At 47.3% G+C, this 9,642-nt stretch overlaps 1 long non-coding RNA gene across 1 annotated transcript; it reads left to right on the plus strand.

Moving 5' to 3' along the window:
• The first annotated feature begins 5,911 nt into the window (after positions 1-5,911).
• Positions 5,912-9,414, plus strand: LOC119288930. The gene is made up of 5 exons (XR_005141357.1): positions 5,912-6,404; positions 6,490-6,565; positions 8,156-8,270; positions 8,362-8,509; positions 9,201-9,414. It is a non-coding gene; the product is annotated as an uncharacterized LOC119288930 (long non-coding RNA).
• The last annotated feature ends 228 nt before the right edge of the window (positions 9,415-9,642 follow it).

Here is a 9,642-nt window from a genome sequence, read left to right on the forward strand (position 1 = left end):
ACAATGAGGTCAGCGGTTCGGGCGGCAAGCAATTCTGGGAGCTGTCCCAGGAGTTGGAGGAAGACACCGATCCTGACTACACAACCCCTAGTGGCGTCGGGGATGACACCACTGATGATGGCGCCGCGGATGCCACCACTGATGATGGCGGCGCACGCACAGATGGCAGCCAACCGAAGAGGCAATGGAAGGACCAACGCCCGAACGTGCTCGTCACCGTCAGGGAGGAATTTACTGAAGTGAACTCCGACGGGCATCCGACGGCGCCCAAACACGTAGTCAAGGGGTACTCGATTCAGCTCGGGTGCATTCTCCGGAGCACCGCCTCGATCAACATCGAGAACCTAAGGCATAAGGACCGAGGGAATTTGTGTAGCCTGCTCTTCACGAAGCTGCATGAACGATACAAGTTCCCCGTTGAGTTCGCAAACACAGGCCTCTCGGGTAATAAAGTGAATGGTGCCGCCCTCACGACGATGAGCACGGCCTTGTCTACTTGGAAAAGCACGGTGAAGGCAATGATTGACAAAGGTGATAGTTATGAGAAGATCAAGGCGAAATATCCTTTGATTAGCGAAGATGACTACAAGGAGTTCAAGATCAAGTGCAAGAGCCCCGCAACCTCCAAATCTAGTCAGTGGGGGAAAGAAATGCGGCAGTTGAACATAGGGGTCCACCAACTCAGTCCCAGTGGTTACAGAGCGGAGGAGCCTGTATGGGACAAGGAGGACGCGGAGCGTGCCGAGCAAGGCCTACTGCCCCGCTTCGAGAAATACAGAGACAAGCAGACCAGGAACTTTCTCAGGGCCCGGTAAAAGGAGGACCCGGTAACAAAGGAGCTTACCACGGATCCAAAGACCAAGGAGCTTGAGCTTGTTCTGGTAAGGAATACACCCCCGCGTAATTAGCTCCATATGGTTGCATTCTAATTAATCTCCAATATTTCTAAATGGTTCACGTTCCTTCCGCATGACAAAGAAAGCAGTAGTGCGGGGTCGTGTCAGAGCTCCCCTTTCGACACCCCTTTGAGTAGGGCGTTGAACGTAATGAAAAACTGGGATAAGCTCAATAAGCCGACGTCAGCTGGTCGTGTGGCCGGCAAAGGCTTGTCCACAAAATGGTCGTCATACTATGCCGCTGGTGTGCGAATGGAGAAAAAGACCAGCTCGGAAAGCCAGTCGCGCGAGGTTGAAGCACTCAAGGTGCAAGTGGCGCGGATTCCGGAGATGGTCCAAGAGCAAGTGCAACAACAACTGGGATCGACGCTCATCGGCATTATGCCTACCTTGATTCATGGGATAACGACGTGGATTGCGGGTGGCCAATAGGGGCCGCCCCCGATTCCCTGCTTCACGGCCAGCAACTCGCACAACGCGCAGGCGGCGCCATTGGTGTCTCCGGCGGCGGCTGTATTGGTGTCTATGGCGGCGGCGGTATTGGTGTCTCCGATGCCGGCATTGGAGCTTAATGCACCCGGGTGTACGCCGGCCGGCACCTCGCCAGCAAGCGGCCCCTCCGTCAGTTGCACGCCCACCGTTGGCGGTGCCTCGACATTAGCCGAGCTCGATGGCATCATGGTAACTAAGCCTCTCGGCCGAGGACTTCATCTCCTTGCCTTTGACTGGGCATCCCTGATGCCCTACATGTTTTCGTAGGGCGCCGCCGACATTCCTTGCACTCTCCCGCACTTCGTGGGCGGCGAGTTGGTCGATGTCGCCAAGGGCAGAATCGTTCAACCGGGCAACCCCATGTTCCACGGTAATCCGATGCCACCCACAATGTATAGGGTTGAAGTGGTTTGGGTGCTGCCAGGCTAAGACGAGCTGTTACCTCCGATTCGACCCGCTGGGGCCGACGAAGAAGATGAGATGACCCTCAGCGCCTGCATAAGCTGGCCCCTGCTTTGGCCGAAGAGCCAGATTCGTTTGGGGGCGGGGGACACCACCCCATAGACAAGATTGCCAGTCGTGCCAGCGCCAAGCCATGGCAAGAACGCCGCAACGCTACCGGACATGCCGGACATCCCTATGGCACAAGATCCGGACTTGCATATGGCACAGGATCCGGACGACGACGACAACGACGATGGTACATTTACCAACGTTGATAAGTACTCTGCCGAACATGGGTACGGTGACGAGTTCTGTGGGCCTCCTTCTCAAGAACCCAAAACAAGACAACCGCGATCTAGCTGGTACGACGGAGAAACCCAATTGCAATAGGCATCATCTGGCGTTCAGTTCTCAGGAGACGCCTCCACCTACCGCCTTCACCGAGCCTCGGATAGTGGAGGTGCCAAATATTATCAGCCCCAACACGCTCAAGAAGGTGGTCTGTGAGCAGAACTCGGTCCCATTATAGCAGATCAAGAAGAAGGGCCGGAAACGACAGACTAAAAAGGCCGCCAGTGTGAGCCGGCCGGCACCGAGTACGATCCGTGCTCAGGACGGCCACCTTAACCTAAGGATATCTCGAGGAGGGTGCATGTGGCGGGTAGGGCGATGCTACCAACAAATATGCTCAATGCTGCAACTGGTGCTATGCGGAGTCTGCACGACAGTGTTCTTTCTTTGGAGAAGCGGCGTCTCAGAGAGAATGATGTGGCATACCCGGTTTTCGTGGCCAAGGTGCCAGAGGGCAAGGGCTTTGTGGATGGCGCCATAGGGGGTACGATCGTCCTGCGGTTTGATGACATCTTTGCTATGTTCAACCTTCATCCGCTGCACTACACCTTCGTTCGGCTGTTTTCGCTGAGTATGGAGATGCGGATCATTAGAGACAAGACCCCGGACATCGTGATCGTCGACCCCTACTACATGCGTGCCAAGATCTTGAGCAGCGCTGGGGACCGCCAAGTCACGAGTTCACACCTCGAAGACGTCATTCTGGCAAACCCAGATAAGGATAACTTCATTGTGGCTTACTTTCCCGAGTAAGTCATCCCTTAACCGCCCCGTAACATATGATTTCTTAGATTTCGATTGTTCTTTTTTTTCTAACATTCAGTGTTCTGTGAAGTGACACACATTGCACACTCATCCTCTTAAGCCCGAAATGTTCCATGGCCACGTATTTTGACCCGAACCGTAACTCCAAGATAGACTACACAAATATCAAGAAAGTTCTTGATGATGTTCTCCCCGGCTATGCCAAATTTGGAGGCACCTTCACCAGGGCAGTTCGTAAGTATGGCAAGCACGTGTTCGCCCACAATATGACATTCTGCTGCGTCAAGCAGCTGCCTGGCGGTCAGAAGGATGCCTACTATGCCCTCCATCACATGCGGGCGATCGTAAGGGACCATCATCACCTTCTGCTACCAAATAATCTCAAAGATTGGGCCGCGAGCTTGTCGGCAATCCAGGACGCGGACATCAGACAAGAATTCTTTCGCATCCAATCGGAGTTTGCGGACATCATCCATCAAGATGTCCTTCATACCTCGGGGCAGTTCTTCCTCAGATATCAACCGTCCAACATTGAGATAGATGGAATGCTGCAAATGCAGGCTAACAACGCCCGCGATTTCATGACCATCACGACAGATGGCGGCTTCATCCACGCTCCTGTCCATGAGTCGAGTTGAAAGTAGTGATGTGTAGTTCTGAAACATTGATTGGCTCATGTTGTAATTAAACTTTAATGAATTGTATGTCTCTTTGGTTTGGACAGTCGTTCAACTTAGATGTAATCGATGCTATTTATTAGTACGACCATGAATCTTGCTATTAATGACTTGCTTTTCTCTTCCGACCCTTTTGTTGCATACTTATATATTGCTTATGTATGTATTGTCTGTTGTTTGTCTTGTGCATAGAGATTCCGTCGTATGTCGTGTACAAGGGTATGGTTCTCGGAGTGTACGACGACTGGGAGGATTGTCGGAGATAGGTTCACCGTTTCAGCGGTAACTGTTACAAAGGGTGCACCACTAGGGCGGAGGCGGAATCTAGATACGCCCGCTATCTAGCAGGAGAGAGGTGGGAGCGTTGGAGGAACCGGATGAAGACCAGTTTCATCACGATGATGCTCATCGTGATGACCGCAGCTCTCTTCTATGTGATGGTAGTTTAGATGATCGATATCGACTTGTAATGTGAAGACAAACTCGATACTCGCGGTTTCTAGACTTGTAATGTTTTATCTTTGTTTGGTCTTTTGAATTCGGAGACTAATATGATGAATTGTATTCGGAGACTAAACTTCTATTGTATTTGATGAATTTGCTGTTGCTGCGTGCTACTGTCTATATTCTGCCAAATAATATATTTTGTAACCTGTGCAAAAATCAGAAAACTAAAAAAATAAAACCTAATATTCATACTAATGGCGCATCACTAAAGAGTGCGCCATTAGTATGCCAAAGTATACTAATGGCGCATCACCAAAGAGTGTGCCATTAGTATGCCAAGTATACTAATGGCGCATCCATCCGCAGTGCGCCATTAGTGTGCCAAAGCACATGGTTAAATATGGCCCCTGGGAGGCATACTAACGGCGCATGGTGTTATATACTAATGGCGCACTGGGTGGTGCGCCATTAGTAATAAATACTGGTGGCGTGGTACTAATGGCGCACCAGTGATGCGCCATTAGTTGGCAAAACTGATGCGCCATTAGTAGGCCTTTTCCTAGTAGTGAGTTATCCAGGTCAGGTGTTCCTGTGGGAAATGGAGTCCCATAGAACGCTGAGGAACCACAAACCGCTTCCGCCATCAACCACTAGAAACCATTTGTTGTACTCATAGGCCAAAATGGTCTTGTACTACACATTTTGTATCTTGCTTGGAGTTTCTGTATCATGTTGGTGTCTCATCAGCTAACAGTAATCCTGGGGCTGGTGAGCACAAGGGCCATTTTCTGGGAAATTAATATCCCAAAAATCCGGTCCTGACATTATGCCTGTTTCAAAATGCGGTGAAAATGGCGGGAATGACCGTTCCTAGATAGTGGTTGAATCTTGGATTTTTTTTGGTGTTTCTCTGATTAAATAGATACTTCAGTACCTAGAAATCATTTTTGGGAAAAATAAAGAGCAAACTATGAGGCAGCTGCATTTCAAATTTGATCAGTTTCATCCTGAATCGACAGAAATTTGTCTTTTTCATGAGAGGTGGATCAAAGCTTTGGACATCCAACCATTTGGTCAATTGTGCATTAAATATGACCTAGTATTTTAGAAATTGATTTTGTCCAATTTTGCAACAAATATATGGTAGGTCCTTAAAAAAACTCATTTTCGGCACTCGAAAAATGGAAAATGAATTTTTCATCCAAAAAATGTTAAATCTTTCTTAGGCAACGTTGTTTGCCATTTCAAGATGCACTCATCCTCCCTCGTCCAGTCGTCCCCATCTCCTCGCCGCCGTCACAGACGGCGCCCGACTACCACCACCCGTCTCGCATCGTCCTCTCCCTCCCTCAGATAGTGGTTGAATCTTCAAAATATGCCAAATACAAGAAATTTTACATAAAGTGTTCTAATATTTTTGAAAAATAGAGTGGTGCTATTTTGGAACAAATATTTGGTAGGTTATTCACAAAAAACAATTTTATGCACTCGGAAAATGGAAAATGATTTCTTGTGCAAAGAAAATGAATGCTCTATTTGGCAATATTGTTTGCCATTCCATGATGCAAACTTATGCAAAATACAAGATCATTTTGACAAACTTTGCCATTGTTATGTTTTTTTAAAAACATCATAGATTTAGGTCTAAATTTCTGAGAATTCATTTGTGAAACAACAGGCCAATGAGATGCGAGGAACCGCCTTCACATGGATCACCAAATTGAATGCAATCTGAGCCATCCATCTCGCACTCATCCAGCGGTCAAGCTTCTCCCAAAAAACAAATACCCTAACCCAGCCACCCACCCTCCCCTCAATCTCCCAGATTCGATCCCCCGCCTCCAGCCCCACCAACCCTCCCTTTGATCCCCAGCTCTGATCCCCCGCCGCTACCCCTCGATCCCCAGATCAGATTCACCACCCGCCAGCGACCTAGCCGACCACCCGCCGGAGCCGACCGCCGCGCTCTCGTCGTCTTCGTCTTCCCCTCCGAGCGACTCCCCTACTGGCTCCGTGTCGCGCTCTCGTCCTCTTCGTCTTCCCCTCCGAGCGCCTTCCTTACCGGCTCCGCGTCGCGCTCGCCAACGCCGTCGCCCCCCGCCACCGTTCCGAGCACTTGATGGAACACGGTGCCATGAATCCTTCACCGTTCGCTGCTCCTTCGGGCTCTGCACCTCACTGACGTCCCCCTTTGTCACGGCCTCGGCACCACCGCCGGCAAGCTCTCCTTCACCATAACTGCCTCCCTGCCCTGGGCTCTGACCTACCCACCATCTCGAGCAGGTCCAGATCCGCCACGGCTCCCGCAGCCACGCTCCAGTAGACCAAGCAGGTGCAGGACGTGGTCTCTTCCTCTTTTCGTTTCGATTTGATTTGGAAGGCTGATGATGTTTGTTCTCTTCGATTCAATTTGGTAGACATGCAGGTGCACGACATGTGGCCACCATTCTGCTTCCTCCCCTCCCCTGCTTCCTTCGGCGGCAGCAAGGAGAGGTGAGCCGCCTCCATCACTCCTCCATCCACCGCTCCACCAGCGCCACCATCTCTAGCCACCGCCGCCATCAACACCAGCCTCCTCACACCATGCCTCCCACCAGACAGAGGGGCGGCCATGCCTTGTGCCCCGCGCGACTCCCACTGGCCGCTGCCACCTCTGTTGCTCCTCCCCTCACCATGCATATTGCTTGCTTCACCCAGCACCTAGATGGCAGTAGCTAACCAAGACCGCGATCGCATGTGATCTATCTATCCACCTGTAGCTAGCTGCCTAACTACGACCCTGCAGATCTAGTTGGTATCTTAGCGGTTGGACTTTCAAAGTTACTGCATGATGTGCGCCGCGCTGTTTCTTTTTGAAGTTACAACACCAGCCTACTGCATGCATCTCCAAGCATCAGGCTGCTAGTAGTTTACCTGTGCAAGACAGCCATCATTGGACCCTTGTTCAGAAATATAGGGCTGGCATATATAGCTAGTATCATTGGACACATTGTCTGAATTTTTAACACATTTTCTGGGCTTGTATAGCTAGGATTATAGGCAGGGTGTCTTTTTAAGTGAAAGTTCTTTCTAAGTATTTTTTCAACTGCTTGTCTGGGCATATATTGTTGTATTATAGGATGCTTGAACAACGAGTCCCAAATTTGGTAACAGGACATACAACTACCTCCCAGTTTTGTATATATGAAAGTGAGCGAGTCCCGAATTTGGGTACAGGCAGGGGTCCATTAGGAACATGGCAGTTAATTTGCATAATCCTCAACCTCCTCCTGCAATCTCTCTTTCTCCCTTTCTTCTCTGAATTTCCTAGTGTTGTATAAGTCTGTAAGATTCAGATTTTAAGAGTACTTGCTCCCTGTACTAGTTACTTCTACTACTTATTTTTAGCTATTTAGTACTACTCTGTAGATCTATGATACTAGTCTAGTCACTTGTATAATTTTGTTTATTAGTGTAACCTGAACCATGGAGTAGTACCCTGTTCGCATATGTGTGATTATGTGTGTTCTGTAGTCTCTGTGATAGCTCCAGTACATGTGAACTATATGTTGTGGTGTAAATCATTTTCATTCTAACTTATAAACGTGTTTCTTCAATAGCTATTTCTGTTCAAGTCTTGTTTTCATTGATGTTAGCATTTAGTTTTTCTCAAGTAAAGAAATACTATAAATGCAGTGAAGATAATCTGAACCTCCCTATGTAAAATTTAGTTTGTCTGTAATACTACTAGAAGATATGGGTGAGGGACTGAAAGGATGATATGCTTCCATGATTTTATTTGTAAGAAGTTTTTCTTGGCTGTGTACAAATCAGCCCAAATATGTGAGCCTCGGTTCTAAAAACTAAAGAGTTCATATATTGTTAGATAGACTGTGATTCAGGATATGCTAAACAAAAAGCTTTATAAGATGGAACTATCAATTCATCATGACTTCACTTTGTCCTCTAATTTAATATGGTTAGAACTACCATGGGTTTTTAAGTAGTTGGGGCATGAAGAAATAGTATGCTCGATGTTTGGCCTTGCATCCATCCTTCCATGAATTCATGCTTGTACATTGCTAGTTATCGCTTTTTTTGCAGGTCTTCTTCCTCCTTGATCTTGTGCAGTAGCAACAATTCAAGGTCATGGTCATGGAGCAGCAGCCATATATTTTTCTTCTTATTCTTCCCTTAGATCAGATGAAGATGAGATGAGGTTTGTTTTCCTCAAGGTCAAGGTGGAGCAGCTCGATTTGATTTGATGTGATTGGATTCAGTTTCCTCACGCCTCTTTATTTGCATTGCAGGCTTTGTTGGTCGGTCTTCAATTCTTCATGCTGCTGCTGCTACATGATGGCCCTCTTCAATTCAGCATCCGTTGCGGACGCCGCAGCTTCCACCTCCAGAAGAGAACCTGCTCCTCGTGCGGTTACCCGTCCGCCTGCATCCGCAAGTGTAAGTTCCCCCTCCCTCTATCCTAGATCTCTAGGTTTGTTGCTATCATGCACCATGTTCTTGATGTTGCGCGTCCTCATGTGGATGCCACGAACGGTGCTGCTCCTGCGTGCAGATTTGATTCGCCGCATTAGTATGCGATTGTTGTCTCGCCGTGGTTGTTCAAATTGAGATGCACCCAGTTGATTCGTCATCTCGCATCATAATTTTTCTGCATTCCCTATTGCTGTAGCTTGTTGGATGCATAGTTTGGTCTCCAGTAGGAATTATTAGTGAATGGTGATGTCTGTGGTCACGAGAATGGTGATGTAGTAGCTGGTATGCTTGATGCGTGTATGTCCATCTCTTTACTGTTTTTCTAGAACCATAAATCTTGATGCATGATGATCATGGTCTGGTTTGTTAGACCTATTCTGCTGTCAATTCTAAAACTCGTTCTTACAATTTTCATTTCTATGATCAATTTAGAGAGTTGCACATGTCAGTATATTATATACCAAAAAAATTCCTAGCTAGTGAGAACATTTTAGTCACTCCATGAACGCATACTGGTTAGTGTTAGTCATACTATTTATGTACGTGGAATTTGCTGTCAATTCTTGATTATAAGTTATTGTATCCCTCATTGGCTACTGTTTGATGTTCTGTACCTATTCTTATTCTTATATGTTCATTCTTATTTTTTGCACAGGTGAAGTGCGAATCCATGTCTGAAGCTGTGAAGCATATCAGCAAAGAGTAGCATATTATGTGTTGTAGTGTAGGCAGTAGTAGGCATATCTGGGTTGTAATATTCTGTAACTATTGTAATAGATTAATGTAGTATTGTTTTGGACCAATTTCATTTGCTCTCTCGTCTGTTCGAAACAATGATTGTGTATGTGATTTGAATACCTGTGAGAAACCTGACAAGTTGGGTCCTAGTTATAATGGTTGTTTGACAAATTTCGAAATTTCTAATGTGTGGGACCAATTTTGAGCTAAGCATGACAAGTGGGACCCGTTGCAAAATAAAATGGCTGAAAATAAAAAACCAGTAGACTATAAAAGGATGCATTCTAGAATATAAAAGGCCGAATTGCTGGGCTAGGCCCATGTAGCTAGCAAAAAATAACAATAAACAATACATTAAA

This window comes from Triticum dicoccoides, chromosome 4A, assembly GCF_002162155.2.
Source record: "Triticum dicoccoides isolate Atlit2015 ecotype Zavitan chromosome 4A, WEW_v2.0, whole genome shotgun sequence".
In the NCBI taxonomy this organism is placed as follows: Eukaryota; Viridiplantae; Streptophyta; class Magnoliopsida; order Poales; family Poaceae; genus Triticum; species Triticum dicoccoides.